Source organism: Anas acuta, chromosome 6, assembly GCF_963932015.1.
Source record: "Anas acuta chromosome 6, bAnaAcu1.1, whole genome shotgun sequence".
NCBI lineage: Eukaryota > Metazoa > Chordata > Aves > Anseriformes > Anatidae > Anas > Anas acuta.
This window is the reverse complement of record NC_088984.1, coordinates 10,194,208-10,211,765: the sequence shown is the minus strand read 5'-3', so window position 1 is coordinate 10,211,765 and position 17,558 is coordinate 10,194,208. Positions and strand designations below refer to the sequence as shown.

The window sequence follows — 17,558 nt, the reverse complement described above, 5'->3', positions numbered from 1 at the left end:
TGAAGACTGCTGGCAGTATTTTAATAACTGTACAGATAGCCCCAATATGTAGGCTGATTTTCAGCGTGTACATGAAGTTATCATTCTAGGTGAAAAACTCAAATGGCTGCATACATGTATTTTAAATAATTGTTGTGGCTAGGGGGAAAATATTGGAGCAATGAGGACATTCTCACTGACTTGAGATTAGAGAGGCCTTTTTGGCAGGATAAAAATGTTTGCTTATAACACCTGCATATACTTGCATGTCTATGATCTTCTGTTTTTTACAGCCTTTGGTGTCTATTCTCTCCTTGATATATTTGCAGAATTCATATGATCTTCTGCTGGAAGTACTGTTGGGTGGAGGGGAAATACAGTGCCTAGTACAAACAGTTCCTTGTGAATGCTGCATTCCTACAGTTATCTGTCATTTAGAAAAAATGCAGCTCAATAACCTATTTTTAGCACAGCTTCTGACAGTAGTAATTAAATATATTTTTAAAAATCATAGCATATAATATTAAACCAACTCCTGCCACAGTATTTACCATTTCTGCTTTGTACGTACATAGTGCCCAGGAAGACACAGTGGCATTTATTGTCACTGTCTTGTCACTGAATCTCTCTAAGGAAAGGAGGAGAGGAGAAGAAAGCAGCTTGCTTGTGTTCAGTTTACCTATATTTTAATAGCATCGGTTCAGCCTTGTCCTGGTTGTAAAGAATTTCTGTTTTGTAATGTATCTGGGTATACTAATAAAATATTTCTCAATCTGTTCTGAATATGACAGCCAGGATTCTGAGGTTGGTGGAAATTTTCAGGTATGTTAGGTAGCAGCTGGAAACCACAGCAAGTGAACAGTCCTAGTGGATCAAGCAAAGCTGCTGAGAATTAATTCAGAGGGTTCCTAGTGCGCTGCAGGTGGAGAAAAACTCGTGAACTGTACAGCTAATTAGGAAGAAGTGTCATCTTATTATTTGCCTAGAGTTGCCTGGTTTTAAAATAGTAAGTAATCACAGCAAAGTTTTCATGAACAGGACAAAGTTCAAGAATTGCCATGAGCATTTCAAGCATTCATAAACTGACTTTTTAAGGGGGGAGTGGTAATCCTGGTCCTGATGGGTAAATAAGCTATAATTAAGTTATTCATTTGCAATGTTTTATAAATACTGCATTTTCATGGGTATCATTTTCTGTAAAAGCTTTTGAGATTTATAAGTCTTAAAAATAGAAACCTAGTTTTAGGGCTTTGTCTACACAGAAAAGTTACTGCAAAATTAGCAGTGAATCACACTACAAAACAGCTATTCCACACTGATTCTCTGTGCAGATGTTTCTAATGCTTGCCATGTGGTAAGATTGCACACAGTGACAACTGCTCTGTCCCATCCTATTTTGCTGCAAAACTTCCATGGACGCTTCCCCAGAGATTATCTAGCTCAATAATATTACTCTAATTTGAAGCCTGATGAAGATATAATGTTGCTTCTGCAATGGGAAAGGGAAGTCTTTTGTAGTAGGTGTATTTTGAATATAGCAGAATACCTGAGTTTCCTATAGAATGACTATCATTACTGAGGTTGATATTGGTTTAGATAATTACAGTTAGATTAAATCATGAAAGCACACATCAGCGTGGCTGTTCTGGCTGAAATCCTGATATTTTGAAATCATTTGAGTGGCAGAAAGTCGTAGGTATTAATTGGGCCTCATTATGGAAACAAAAAGAGATCTTGATATGTCCTAAGGCTGCATAACAGTAATTTCCATCTGTTTAAAGACATGTGCCAAACTTAGAGCACTGGAGAAATTATTCACGTCCAAGCTTCTGGGATGTTTGGAAGGAAAGCTCTGAAAGGAAATTGTCAATATTATGGGCAGTGAATGAAATGTTTGGGGCCTTATTTAAAATTCTTAGACGTTGTCCATAAACCTGTGGTATGGTATGAGCAATACCAACCGGTAATGCTAACTTGTGCAGCGTGAGACACATTTCTGCATTCTGCGGGCTGCTGTATCTGTCTTGTTGGAGGGGTAAGGAAGCAGCAACAGGGCAGGGGAGATGCCTGAGAAGCTGTCCCATGTGTCTGTGATGACCGACCCCTTGGTCAGCACACAAGACTTGATCCAAGTAGTTTGGTAATGCAGCCTAAAACCCAAATTAGAGCTAGAATCTCTGAGTTAAAACTGTAAAGGGCTTGTATTTTTAGGATGTGCCAAATGCACTAAGCAAGTGGTTCTGGCTGGTGATAGCCCATTTCATTAATCATGTATCCATGGGTATATGAAGTCTGTGTGTGGAGGACCGTGACCGCAGCGATGCTGAGAAGTGCTCCTTTCCTTCTGCTCCGTGCAGGGAGCTGACGTGGCAGGGCTGCTTCCCATAACCCAGGTAGCTTGTTGAAAGACACTTCGAGCCCCTCTGCAGGTCACTGCATTGCACTGTGTGAATATCACCTAGTACTGCTTTTCTGCACTATTGTGCACTTTCCCATCACATACACTGGCACAAAGTCAATGTAAAATGCAGCTATGCTGAGTCGCTAGCGTGTTACACAACTTGATCGTCGGTTTGGTTCCAGATGAATAAAAATTTATCACAGATCTACTGCTGTCTGTTAGTCACGTTTGTGTTTATAATAATGTCACTGAGAAAAATGTGGATCATGAGATTAAAGCAAGCAAAGAATAACGTATCTGTAGCGACCTGCTGCAGGAATTGAGGAAGGTTCGGTGTAAAATATGAGACCAAAAGCTGGACAGTTATTTCATTTAGATCTAATCTGTATAGAAGTCAGCAGCAGCTGATTGCATTTCTCTGTTGTGGTTGTTTCTTTTAACCGTGGGTTCACATTAAAACAGCGTTTTGACATCAAAATTATTCATTTTATTTTAATGTGTGGCGTTAAGTAAGCTGGGTGGCAAATTGTCTTCTCAAGCAGATTGACTTGTTTTACCTGTGGGGAAGGAACAGCTGAACAGCTAGGAGGGAAATCTGCCAGTTCAGAAAATTTATTGTAACTTAGGTAGCTGAGAGTGAATTGTTTGTTTTTGAACGCTAGCTTGCTTTTGATGCTTTTAATCTAACTGAAGTCTTTATCATACCATTTGAAATTATCCTCAGGGGCTGAGGCTATCACTGAAACTTGAAAAGTAATTGATACTTATTCTGTGTTGTTCACTGTGTTTATATGATTACAAGATGAGTTTTTCCTCTCTTTATAGCATGCCATAAAATCTTCAGTACTGTAGTAGAGGAGGCAGCATGATAAACCAGCACAGCCTTCATTTGATATACCTGCCCCTTTCGAGCCAGACACACAGAACGGAGGGCTTTATTTTGCAGGGGGCCTGAGAAACTTTTCTTCTCACAAAAATAATTTCAGGCTGTTTCATCATCCCTTTTGCAAAGCCACACTTGGTCCCCTTCCCTGAAAACTGTTTAGCTGGCTGTTACGAACTGTTATATTTCACAGATTTAAGGTAATCACAGCAGATTGTTGAAATCCTGTGTGTTGAAAGTGGGTGTGCAATTTATCACCCTCTTCTACAACAACCCAGGATTTTTCAAGAGGGCAGTGGAGGGAGGCCAGAGGCCTTGAATTGAGGTACTTTTTGGTAAGAATTAGTGGTGCTGTTCAGGGGCCTGTTGGCAGTACAGAGAACAGTAACTCCCAGACTTTAATTTGTTGGTGGCTCCATTTTGGCTTTAAGCAGGGAACTGACCCCCGGGGGTTTTACCTGTGCTGCCGGATCAGCTTTCTGTGGGTCTCAGGGGTGCTGTGGGAGCAGCGTACTTGCAGGGTGTTTCAGGCAGACTGTTGTTTATCACAGTCAGGAAAACGGGATGCTTTTATCAGCCCTGCGGCGTGTCACAGTATGGAATTGTGTGGTATTAAAACACGGCGTGTTGCGCCTCTTATTTGACAAGTCATATGCTGGTAGTGGCTCCTCCCCGTCCTGCTCTGAAGACAGAATTTGAAAGACCCAAAGAGAGCTTTAAATGATATGAATGTTTGTCTAACAGTTCCAGGATTGCTGTTTTTTTTGCAGCCTTTGGGCAAGAGTGGTGCTGAGGGCCCCATTTTGGTCGCCATGCTGGGCCTCACGGGCCCTGGTGTGGCTGGGCCCTGTGGGGACGCCGCTGCCTTGCTCTCACGGCGGCACTTTGGCCAGTGACCACAGCTGCTCATGGGTACTGATTAACTACGTGTGTGCCCTTTGGCAAATAGAGTGGGTGATAGGACCCATCAGATGGTTACTATGTCCTCATCAAGGGATCGATGAAACACATGCAGGTAGATAGCAGGCAGCTTTGTTCCCGCCTCAGGCTCACCCCGCAGCAGGAGCAAGAAGCGGCCCCTTCGTGACAGAAAGGCAGAAGCAGGAGCGGTGGCACCCCACAAAAAGAGCTTCCTGTGGCGAGTACAAGAAGAACTTGGAGTAAAAGCCTGGTAAGAGAGAAAGTAGGCTAACCCAACCAGTTCATTACTTGGTTTTCCTCCACGAGCAGCAATACACAGGGGGAAAAGAGGGCATCAGTTACAGAGAGACAGGGGTTATCGCTGGGAGTGAGAGGGCAGAGAGGGGCTCACAAATGGCCAGGAGCTGCCAGCTCCCAGTGTTCAGGAGGTCTCTGAGAGCTTTCAAAAGATGCAGTGTTATCCCTAACACCACCCCAGCTGTTACGGTGCGACGTGCTTGTTCATTCAAGGGAACTATTTGGAACTGTTTGCTATATTATGGACTTGCGTTATGTGTTTAAAAGCAATTTACATAAAATTTGGTTCTGATTTATATAATCTTTGAGGATTTTTTCCTCTTAGTACGCTGATGTGCTGCTACCTCTGTGCCGCACAGCGTACGGGTACAGCTTCCAGCCAGATCCGTATCTCCATCTGGTGCGTGCACATGGGAGGATGGTTTATAAAGCCATCTGAAATATATAAATTGTTTTCCTCATTTCCTCTTTTCAGTCTGATTACCAGGTCCTGTAATAGGACAGGAGCAAGGCAATTCCATGTCTGAGGGCTGGAGGGCGATATGCTAGCACTTGCCCTCGCTTTGGGAAGACGACCAACCCTTCCTTTGGTGGGTGAGAGTGTCAGGGTGCAGCCAGAGGAGTGCAACCATCCAGTCGAGAGCTCAGGGCTGTGAGGCTGGCATTCCCCGGGCAAGAATCTCTGCTCTGACATGTACAAAAATGTAACTGATTGCTCCAATCCAACGGCCAGTTCATTGATTAAAAGGGCAAATGGGCTTTCATCCAGGAGTGCAGCAGAAAACAAACAGCGAGGCTAGAAAACAAGGCTGTTTAACCATCTGAAAGAGCATGGAGCCATCACAGCTGCTGCAGAACCTGTCACGACTTGGCTGCCAAGAGGCCAGATGCTCGCATCAGAGGAATGTGTGTTTCACAAGCTGATACCTCTGCTTCCTGACACACAGGGACACGTCCGAAAAGGCAGGAGGAGAGTGCAAATTAGTCAGCATTCCCATTAGCTGCCAGCCTTGCTGGAACACCAACACCTGCAGAAATAGGTATTTTCACCAGAAAGAAATTATGGAAATAACCTTCTCCTCTTAGTAGAGAACACATTTGATAACCAGAGAGGGACCACTGTCCATATGTGAAATCAAACGCTGCATAACTGATCTAATGATTGGACCCATTGGAAGCTAAATTTGCAGAGACTTACCCGTGTGATTAAGGATACACAAAAGCCCTTGAACGCAGGTTGATTTTGGGCCTGCTCCAGAATGCACTAATGCCATTGATTTCAATTAACTCTGGCTAAGGTCACTGGTGGCTGAATCAATCTCACGACTCCAGAAACAACAAGAAAGGCAGAGAAAGAATAATGGCTTAAATTGGGAAATTAATGAAAGCCAGTCAAAGGTACTTGTATTTAGTAATCACATTTAAAATGTTTCTGAGTTCCTTTGCAAGCTAAGAATCCAGCTTCTGCGTCCCCTTTCCTGGCTCAAGTGGCAACACACGGAAGAGACTTCGTATGATTTGCTTAAAAATGTATTTTACAGTGAGGCAATTTATAGTGAAAGTCAATGTCCTTTGAAGGCATCACATCAATTTTCACCTGTGAATGCTTTTTTGGAATTCTATTGAAGCATAAACTATGGAACTGAAAAAGATTTAGGAATTGATTTCACATCACTGTTACAGCTGGAAAAATGGTAGGTGCTCATTTTAGTCCTCAGCTCATCTAAAAAGGTTAGATAAAACATTTCATTTTAGCCATTCGCTTTCTTACGTGTAAGTATGTGGTGTCAAGTTTATCCTGACACTTAAGGACAGGATTCCCCTAGTGTAGGATGTGAGGTAGAAGAAATGTTTCTGTGTGACTGTCGTCTTCCAGGAGATGGAATATCGTCTTTTTAGGTGCCGGGGTGCTAGGTACAGGGGAGCAGGCAGCCCATTACACAGAGCTGTCTGCGAGGTGGTGGGGAGCATGCGGCAGTACATGCGCAGAGCAGGGCTGGGAAGGACAAACCAGATGGATAATGTCCCGTGACCCCAGATGGGGCAGAATGGCCAACTGGGCACACTTATTGTTGTTACATCTTACTTGCTGCTTTCTCTGAAGCTTAAATTCGTAAATGTGACAAAGGAGAGATCTATCGTTTGTTCCAGCAATAAAACCTTCCTTTGCTGAGGACCTTTCCCCTATTCCTGACATGCAGGGGAGGTAAAAAGCTTTGAAAAATCACCTAGTAAGGTTAAAACCCAAACTGTTTCTGTGATCAAAAGCTTACCAGCCTGATCAAACTGCTTCAGCTGAAGACCCTTTTTTGACAGTGAGTATTTGAGGAGATTCATACACCGCCTCCGCACATTTCCTTTTATTCTCTCCACATATTTTTACTTGGTTCTGTTGTTTATCCTCTCTGCCAGCTACCCCAGGCTTAGAAAAGTGTTTACTGTGCTAACATGTGATGATCCCACATGCTTTTAGGTATTTGTTTTATGAAACTGATACTTAATTGTGATGGTAAAAGAGAGAATAATTTTAATTTCCAGAGAGCATTTTGCTTTCCAGTTCCCTGGTGCCATTCTGGGGAAATTTCTGTGATATTTTAAGGATCAGCCCGAGACTTCCAACCATGTGCAACTCCAAGGAGGGCAAGTTCTGCAGCCTGTGATTTGTTTTACTATTTTTCAAATTTGCCCTCCAGTGATCTGAGTATTTATTGTGGAATAGTACTATAACATATTGGGATTATTCTATTCTATGTAGTATGAGTTATTGTATTGCATTATGCTACATAACCTCATATTATATTGTGTTGCAATCTGTTGGGATGTGAACGTCCTGCAGTTTAATCCTTCTAGGCCATGCTGTTCTGCAGTCTGCCAGCTTGCCTGCCCTTGCCCCAGGCATTGGGTACAAAAAGGCTTTTGCACAGCCCGCGGGCTCACCGCATGAAGCTGTGCTGGAGCACGCACGACTCCCTGCGCTGTTAGGTGGCCCTGGCTGGAAATCCTCTCAGCAATTGCCACCTCCTGTTCAACTGATGGGAGCCGAGCAGCTCACACCACGGCTTTATGGTCTGTCGCGGAGAGGGGACTGCAAGCATCCGGGATCCCAGCTGTTTTCTGATCTCGTGCTGGTGAGCAGCAAACAGAGGTATTGGAGATGGTATGGATTTGTATTAGCATGAGACACTGGGTCTTTAACAGATCCTGCCTACGCTGCGATAGGTGAATTGACAAGCTTTACTAATGGCTGTGTGTACTTAGGTCACTTCATTATGTCTCATCTGAGCTGTCTGCCCATTGGAAATGTGGCAGCATGAAGCAGAGCTAGTCCCTTGATGCAGTCCTCAGATGTTAAGCCCGGGAGTGACTGCTGTAGCTCACGACTTCCACTCATTTATCTTTGCAGTCAACCTGTAGCTCGTCAAGGACAGGCTTCTGTTGTGAGTTTTGTTCTAACAAAAGCCATGGCATTCCTGCCAAAAATAAGCTGTATCCGCACAGCCAGTAACTGTATCTTACGATGACCTAGAATAGAAGTTAGATGGATAAATGCACTCGGAGGGTGAGCTAATGGCCACTCCCGTAATAAGGGCTGCAATGTGAAGAATGCAGAATCTGTTTGTCCCCCCACATGGGAATTCTCATCTTGGGAAGAATAACCTACTGCTTAACCCCACCAGCCTCAATACTGGTTTCTTTGCGCGTTTATTTTTGCAAGATCCACCAGTTCTGAAAAGGATTAAGAGAGAACTTATTTTGGTGGAAGTCTCCAAAAAACTGGTTTCAGGGAATTGACGCCACTGCCCTGCAGAGCTGCTTGACCAGAGAAGTCTGCCTGGTGTCTGCTCTCCTGATCCTCTGCAGCTGGGTGTAGTTAGCCTGGAAACACATCACAGTTCTTTAGGAAGTTGAGTAAATGATGAATTTTGCTAAATGCTACAAATGCTTCCTGGTAACAGGCTGCATTTTCTCTTAAGGCTTGTCTTTTTTCATTTCATGAAGTATCTGGCTTTTTCTATTAAATCAGGGGTTTCCTTGCTTTATGAATCTTGCTTTCTTCTACACATGTGTGCCTGCATGAGCATCATGCTACAAGCCAGTTTTGTTGTCAAGAGAGCTGGAGTATAATCTGTGTTTTGCAGTTATTTAACGTTCATCAGTACTTGTAATGGCAGGTGAAAAAACAAATCTTATCCTTGGCCCGAGATGGTGCACTGCAAGCTGGCATTGAATGTAAACAGAATGTGACCCTTCTACTGATCTTATGGATGGGCCTGTTCCTCTGATGTCTTGTGGACCTGTACGTGTGAGCATGCAATCTCTTTTTTTTTTTTTATTAATTATTTTTATTTTTAAAGGAGTAGCTGCAGCACAGCCCTTGCATAGCTAGGCCTAAAGCTGCTTTTTTTGAAGTGCATGTTATTGCATGTTATGTGTTAGTACTCACTACTCCCGTGGCCCACTTCATCTTCAAAGTCTTTTGAAGGCTTCCTGGACCAGGGCTTAAGGAGCGAGACACAAACCCAACACAAACCCATCACAAACCTATGCTGACTGTGACAGAAGATTAAGCGCAGCCCCATGAGGCAGGGCGGTGAATGCAGCTCCTGGTGGCACTGCCTGCTGCTGTTCTGGTGTGCTCGGGCTGATGAGCCACAGGAGTGAAGGTAGGGGAATTACAGCACAGCTCCTTCAAGGCACAAACTTAGGTTTCGAGGCAGCGCGTGCTGGTGCGAGCGGTTCCAGTGAGCTCCACGGCACTGTGGCAGCAGGGTATCGCTGCCCCTTTGGGCAAGCACCAGGGAAATCAGGCACTTTGCCATCAAGACCACTTTTTTTTTTTTTTTTTTTTTTTTTTAATGATGCTGTTGCAGGGAAGAGCAAGATCTTCAGCCAATGTTAACTGCTGTCATTCAGCTGTGTCATTGCAACTAGCATGAGTTGCATCAGCTGAGGATCTGGCCCCAGGTTGATTTGCTCACTGTAAATCCTGGCAGAAATGTGGGTTGCTACTCTTCTGTGTAGCAGTGGAGAACATCGTAAAAACTTGGCTTCAGCTCATCTCTGAGCTCAGGTTTCTGTTTTGTTGTGTGTGGAACGTGCAATCTGGGGTGTTTGGATGCGAGTGGTGAGGCGTTTCCCAATATCGAAGCTCTTTGTGTGGAAGAGCGTGCAGATAAGAGAGAGCTCTGTCTGTCACAGCCCTTGGTGGTGCCCTTCCAGCGTTTGAAGTTCTGACTTGAAAGCACAGACTTCTGAGAAACCAAGGCACAGGCTCCCAGCCCCTCTCTTTCAGCAGGAGCTCTCAGTGACAGGGGATAGATTGAGATGAGTGCCTGTGCCAGTGCTCAGGTGAGTACCCCCTGCCCCCCAGGTGCTGAGCGGGTATTTCAGCTCCAAAACACCTCCTAGTCATGGACCTCCGACTCAGGGGAGGAAAGGTCAGTATTTACACCCTCATCACCGAGTGAAAAACTCCGTTTGAGGCTGTTTCTTGCTTTCTTATATTTTCACCCTGGGAAAGTGAGGAGAATTTCTTCAGAACGTGTTGTAACTGACATTGAACTGCCTTAAATCTTGTAAGGATAGAAGTCTGTAATTGTGTAACTTTTAAAATTAGGACTTAGTTGAAATACTCATTTCAACTTAATGAAACTCTGTGCTCTGTGCTTTTAAATCCATGCAGATTTGCACCCCTGGTTGCATATCGTTAAAATAAACAAAAGAATTAGGAGAATGCAGGGGTGAATTCTGAAAAAGGCGCTGCTGACACTTCTAATTTTTCTTTTTCTCCCTGCACTCTTTGCATTTTGAAGCTCTGGTGAGGTTGTTCTTAATTTTGTGCTTTCCCTGCAAACACTGTTTATTCATTCTAAGAAAACATCAGTTGGGTAAACAGAAGTATTTATGTGTGTAGCACTGCAACTCCTACTAAGATGCAAATTGTGCTGCAGGGAAGATAGTTTGTGCTTTTCTTTCCTCTTCTCTTTTCTTTTTTTGACAGTCAGTTAATAAAGACTCAACAATAAGCAGCTGCCTGTGATGTCATTTGGGACTTTGTCCACAGAGCTTGTATTTACAAGTACTGAGCAACTACATAGCAGCAGAAAACCCAACTATCAGCAAACTTCATGTCTGCTGTTACTGGAGGACTTCTGTAGTGCTGTGGATGGTGCAGAAAGCTAACTCTGTTCTTCTAACCACAGACTTTTAAAGCTTGGTAAATAAACACTGGATAAACTCGAGAGAATTTCTGGACTGCAAAGACTTCTTACGGTTCTGAGTTCTCCAGGGCTGGCATGTTTTGACTGAACTGCTGCAAGTAAGACTTTTGCTGTTTTAGTGTTTTTATCATCTCTGTAAAGCTTATTTTCTCTAGGAATTTGTCAGCATTGCTGTTTGTAGTTTAATTAAAAGAGCAGCAAGTATGTAGTTAGGAATTGCAGCCATGTATCTGTAACAGGATAAAGGGCAAATGAAAACTTGAATCTAGCTTTTGTTTGTATGAGGCTGCACTGAAGTGACTCTCTTAATATAATTGATGAAACTCTAAGGTTCTTAAAATATCATATTGCCATTAAGCAAACAAAAGCAGTCTGTCTTTTAAAGATTGTTCTTTTATCAGTTCGTGGCATTTATTTGAATGCTCAAAATTAGTGTGAATTTTTAATATAATTTCCTTGTAGTTTTTAACACATTTTCTTTTAAAACTGTTTTGCTGCTTATGCAGGCAGAGATTTAAAGTAAAACTTGGCTATTTCTACTCTTTTCCCTTGTTCAAGTTCTGGAGGTAGTTAAGTTTAAAAGAGAGTCGTACCCTGCTTTGAAATCTGACGCCTTTTGGATTAAATGAATTGTCAATTATATGAGAAACAGTGATTTTTACTTTGTTTTGAGTATTAATGTTAGAAATCCAAGAAATCCTGACACATCAGGACAAAACCACTACTACTTTGGTAACTGCTGTGAAATAAACTTTTTCTGCACTGCCTGCTGTTTGAGGACAGAGCTGTGTTTATAGCCACCAATTAACTCATTTTCATGACAACCAGGTGAGATTGTCATGCTGTTATTCCCATTTTACAGAGGGGGACACTGACCCAGAGCGGTGATTTATTAAAACTTAGTTTACCTTCTTCAAAAGCTGGTAACAGACCACAGCTCTCCTGCTTCTCATTTCAGCCCTTCACAGGAGCCCGTTCTAAATTACTGCAATTTCAATTGCTGTGGCTCTTCCAGAAAGTAACCTGATCACAGGACCGTGTATGAGGATCTCTTTTATTACTGTTTACCTCTGTTTAATGATCTTTGGGGAGACAAAGCACATTTCTAAAGAATGAAATCAGAAATCTATGACTCTGGAGGGCAAGTATTATGAGGCTAAGCCAGCACAAATCAATCAAACAGGAGGATTCCTCCTTAATTATTAGCACTGATGTTATTTTATTTTATTTTATTTTTGTTGCCTCTCCTGCCACTGACTTTGTTTACAAGGCCTCTCAGTCACACACAGCAACAGATTACTGGGGCTTCACTCCCAGGCTTGGGTGGCTGCAACTGCAGATGCCTCTCTCAAGTGACCTTGTTTCTATAGCAGATCAAAACCTGTCTGTCTTTTCTTTTGATGTTTTAATGTGGCTTGGCATGTCAAGATGTGCAACTTAGGACCCGTTGTTCTGTCTTTGGAACTGAAGTGTATTCTCTTGGAAGAAAAAAAAAAAAAAAGGTCCCTAAATTTAGCTCTGCATTGATGCCATGCCATGGGAATGGCAAAGGTTTGGGGGGCTTTAAATAGGGGCTTAAGTGAGGGCATAGAGTTTTGTTCTGTGTATTCATCCTCTTCCTTCAGAAATAGTATAAATAAAAAAGTTTATATGTTCTTTAAAAGAGTTTTTCCTTTAAAAGACCTTTTTGTAGAAGCTGCCACTGAATTTGGAAGTGGAGAACAGGGCATTGTGATAGAGCCTTTCGCTGGGGAGAGGGAATGGGCTGAAGGCAAGGTGCTTTGAGCCCTACCACACTGACTCCTGTGGCCAGTCTTTCCTTCCCTCTGTCAGCCTGTGGTCAGTAATGATGATCTACTGCTGTGAGCTGATAAGTGTATTCTTGTTTGCAAAGCTCAGGCATCGTGGTGGCAAATGCCTACAAGACCTTCAGAACAAAAACTGAGATTAAAAAAAATAGTAATAATCAGGGCCCACTTAGCTTTCCCACTTAATTTCATTTTATGTGCAAGTCCTGCTCTTACAAATGTGGATCTCACTCCTGTTTTAAGAAAATTTCATGGACTTTTCTGCTCTTATTCTTGCGCATAGCGTGAGTTGCATACTAGTGTTTTGAGGCTTAGATTTAAACAAGTAGAAATCTTGCCCCATTAAATGCCCTGTGGTAGGGTGCAATTCCCCTTACACTTGAGTCAAGAGCAAATTTTCAGATAATTGCTTTAAGAGCAGGAGCAGACTCTCGAAACCTGATGAGCTTGAGGCCATTTGATTTTCATTTTTCTTTCTTACATTTCCCTTCTCGCATTTACATTTTCTTTCCTATATTTCAATGTAGCAAATTAGGCTACAGAGCAAGCTCGGTTTTCAGTCGAGCGATCCCCTGGTTGGATTTTCCCTGGGTAGAGGCTACAGGTCTGAGAAATAAGCCCAAGGACACCGCATATTATCTGATAACATTGTGGGATGGCATTAAAGGGGACAATTGCCAGCAGAATGGCAATTCTTCGGGCTTTCTGGCCGTCTGAAAAGAAGTGGAATGAGTGCAGGCTCCAGCCTGTCATCAGCTGACAAGTGGGACTGAGGCTGGGATAAAAGCCACCGAACAAAGGTGCCAAGGGGAGCACAGCTGGCTGCGGGGCTTAGCAGGAGGTGCTCTGCCATGTTCAGCTCCTGGCAGGATGGAGTTATGCTTCCCAAAAATCCCTACCAAAGCTGCTAATATACACCTTTGGAAGTTTTAGCATCGAAAGTAGAGTTTTATTACTAAAATAGGATAAATGTACAATGCAAGTAAAACATGAACCGTTAGCACTTGCAGTACTGTTCCATGCTGCCTGATGATCCCTCTCCTATACTGTGCAGAAACCTGAAGTGCATTAAGTGTTCCCTGATGGTTGCATACATTAGTCACAGTGTTTTGGGGATGGAAAGTTAGATAGCTGAAAAATACTTAGAAATTGTGTATGATTCCCTAGCCTGGCATGCGGAGTTGGATGGGGTGAGTCCCAGGGATGGGGTCAGTGCTGCAGCAGCGGGTTCTGGAAGCTGGCAGTAACACTGGGCTGTGAATGATGCAGGCCCTGAGCAGTAGCTTGGATTATAAAACGGTGGATAAAAATTATGTTGCTGAAAAATGGACTACTGGTATTGACACAGAGCAAGAACAAATGCTACCGGGAAACCGCGGGGTTGATAAGCTGCCCACAAGACGCCACTATTTGTTTTCCTGAGCCAAACTAGCCTTGGATAGTGCACACAATAGGTCTGTGCAGAACCAAATATGCCATAAATTCTGGTCTTTGACAGTGCTAATTGATTATTATAATTCATTGTTATCTAAATTGTTAAATTCAACAGTTTACCATATCCTTTTGTTTCGTTGTTGCTCAGGCATAATGCAAACAGGAAGAGTTAATTACTGCACGCAACAACAGAGGCGAATTGCATTGTCTGCTTCGCTTTGATTGAAGCTGTGTTGAATCACCACTGTGGGTTGTCAGTAATGGTGGGGAAAAAAAAAAAAAGAAGCAGGTCTCCTTGTGCACTGAATTTGCTTTTTGGTGGTGGTTACCATTTGTATTTTGAGAGCTATTCTTCTTGTTGCAGCTGGGTCGTATCATGCTTACTTCCCCAGCACTAAGTATTAGCTAATCGTGCAAACTGAACTCACATATGTGATTTGATCCACTTTGGAATCAGCAGCACTCCTCGAGGAATACAGCACAACTTGACACACGAGTAAGAGGATGGCTTTTGCTTCTGAAATGACTTACCCCTCCAGACATGAGCGCTTGGCTTTTCTCTCCAGTGCTCTGGTGGATGGCCAGAGCTGCATCTGCTGGGTAAAAGGAGTAGTGGGGAACTCGAGAGGAGATTAACAATGGCTTAATTTCTACACATTCCTAAAGCTCTGCTCCACGTTGCTGTTTTCTAAAATATGGGGTAACTCTGCTGTAAAATGTAGGATCTTTTCAGCTGCTTAGCTCCCTGGATCTGACAAAATGGTTCATAGTGATAAGATTTTGGGGGCTATTTTGCCAGTAGAGGGCCACGTTAAACTGGATAAAGTAACTCCCTCTTGGGCTCACATTTTCAGTGAGTAGCAGCTTAAAGCATATGGTTGTTTTCAAGGGCAAAATGAGTAAATAATTAGATTTTTTAGAAGCTACAGAATGATTAATTATTTAAAATAAGAATCACATCACTTTTGCAGCACACCACAGTTCCGTGTCAGACTAATTAGACTGAATTCTGATCCTTGAAATGCATCGTAGCTACCTGTTTATTCGCAACTGTTCAAGGTTGATAGATACAGCTCTAATAAGTCATTAAGCTGACGTGATATACAGCAGCAGCATGTGCTTTTGCTATAATGACACAAATGAGAAAAGAATTGTTTTTCAGAGGTACAATCACGTTTGTTTTTGATGTGGCCTCTAAACTAGCTGTCATTATTCAGGCTCTTGTGCTGCAGGAGTTGACCTTTGGCAAAATATTTTGTTATCCTCAATCTTTTATACAGGCCTTTTGTGAACTCTGCACAGCTCTCATTTTGCTGATTGCATTTAAAGTCATTTATTGCACAGTGTTTGCCCTTCTAGCAGATGTTAAAGGATTCCCTGCCTCCCCCCTTAAAGGCTACTCCTCTGCAGCATCTAATTATAACCTACACAAAAGATTAACAGATGTTATAATTGTCTTTACTCATTGATTAAATAGTTTCTGCATGATTTGCTCTCTCTTCTCCCTCACTGCTGATTTGTGAGGTCTTTCTGGATAGGTCTCATGCATCTGCAATTTGTTAACAGTGGCCATCTTCACAGTTTGTAACTTTGGGGTTTTGTGTTTCAGGCTGAGCAGGCTATGTATGTTCTTCTGGAACAAAAATACGTGACGGAAATGTGTTAAAATGGGTGTGTGATACTTGCTTTGGTTACGCATTTCTGTTTTCCTCCTGCTCTTAACCATTCCTTCGGAAATACATGTAAAAAGCAGACTAGCTTTAATGAATATAAATTGGGGAATGAGGGGTGAATGCTGAGATCTGTTTGGCAGTGTGTTTGCCTCTGTATTCCAGTTGCCAAGTGCAGAGGAAATGAGTGGCTAAGAAAAACAATTTGAGGAGAAACTTCCTAGTAGGAGAAAGTTTCTAGAGAACTTTTCAAATAGAACCCTATAGATGTCCCTAGCAGGACCACTGTAATGCCTTGGCTTTGCTTTTTGGGGATAGAGGGAGTATGGGGGTGGGTGTGTGCTTTCATTTCGCTTTCCTACAAAATGAAGGTTACTCAGTTCTTGAGCTAAATAATTTCTTCTGTTTTGTTCCCACCCTGAGATGGGAGCTCATGCCATCCATGCGTAACGGTGTTCTTACACATCTTTTAACATCTCAAACGAGGTCAGAACAAATGATGTGTCTGTCTAGAGGGGTGAAACATCATGCACGTGTGTTGTGCTTAACTATCCTTCCTTGGTGGTTGGATTCCATATAACGTTCTCCTTATTTCTTTCATTGGCACAGACGTGAGTTGCTGGTGAATCCACAAAGATACCCATGACAGCCTCTGAGCATCCCCCAGTTCTGTGCAGCTGCATCTGTCCCACGGCCTCAGCCCGAAGCGCTCTGCCTTGCTTAGCTCTCCCTTACTGCACGAGGAGATCAGTGTGTCGTGTTTTCTGACAAAACCTCTGCTTAAAGAGGTTAGAGAAGAGGAACAGGGTAAAGGATTGAGGCTTGGATTGTGGCTTGCTTAGTCAAAAGTCAAAAAACGTTGTGCTGTTCCCCTGCCTGCCCTCCAAATCCAGCTAAAACATAAAACTGTTGCCTTGATTCCTAGTCAGCGAAACTGCCTCATGTTGAGCTGGGCATATCTTCTCCTGTTAAGACCCTCATTGTATTTTTTGCTACAAAACGTACTCTGAGTCAGTGTGGATATCTGGGCATGCTACCTCAATTAATGCAGATTCACAGATACATGGGATACGCTGTGTTATTCTGCTGTGTGAAACAGCATCTTTGCAGTGAATGCTGGGCATAACACCAGCTGGGAGATCTTGTCATGCACCTATCGGGCTCTGGGTTTTTATCAGTTTTTAAAGCTGATCTTTTACTTACAATTCCTGAGTTTTACTAGACTGAATAATAATCTTTGCAGTGCACAAAAGCATTTGTCTAGGGATTTAAAACTGCTCTAGAAACAGAGGTACTTTGTTTGCGGGATTTATGAAGAAAACTGTATCCTCCTTGTTTTCAAATGACATATCAGTGTTCCTGAATGCTTCCCATTTATGAGCTGGGGGGAGCAAATTATAGAGTCATAATAAGAAAATTCCAGGGTGCCAACTGTGCTTGCAAAGTGTATTTTAATTATATAGACACCTGTCCACTACCAACTTGCAATATTTCACAGAGGTCACTGAGCAGCCTGCTGATGGAAATGACTTTTATTCAATACCAGCCTGGTGTGAGTTTGAAACGCTGATCCAGGGGTGAAAGGCTAAAGTCCCAATTACCAGAAATCAGCCCAGTATGGGGATCAGATAAAGCTGGTGCTAAGTTGTAGGTGCTCTTTGCAGTCACACATGAGAAACATTTAGAAATTAATGACTTACTAAAAGTTCAGCTAAATCATTAAGGATTTTTAACATCCACTGTTGGCTGCTACTGAAGGACAATTTAGGTGAAACCTGGCCTAACATTTTAATAAACAGTTCTCTGTTATGTCACTGGCTGTTTGCCCTAACATGTGAGACTAAGATCTTCACCTTTCTTAAAATTGCACAATTAAATGAAAGCACCATATCAACTGAAAAGAAGAGGAAAAAAAGTAGAACAATCTGAAAAGTCTTCCCTGGA

At 42.6% G+C, this 17,558-nt stretch overlaps 1 protein-coding gene across 11 annotated transcripts in view; it reads left to right on the top strand.

The window, feature by feature from the left end:
- The window catches only part of NCKAP5 (NCK associated protein 5), a 435,214-nt gene that overhangs the window by 59,031 nt on the left and 358,625 nt on the right, over positions 1-17,558 (top strand). The window contains exons 1-2 of one of the 11 annotated variants that reach the window (XM_068687311.1): positions 9,412-9,552; positions 10,685-10,800. The exons of 8 other annotated variants lie outside the window; for them this stretch is intronic. The gene's annotated coding sequence lies outside the window, so the exon portion shown is untranslated. Of the gene's footprint in view, positions 1-4,294; positions 4,435-9,411; positions 9,831-10,684; positions 10,801-17,558 lie in introns of those variants that run through there. 2 more of the 11 variants (XM_068687309.1, XM_068687316.1) reach the window with 2 other exon arrangements.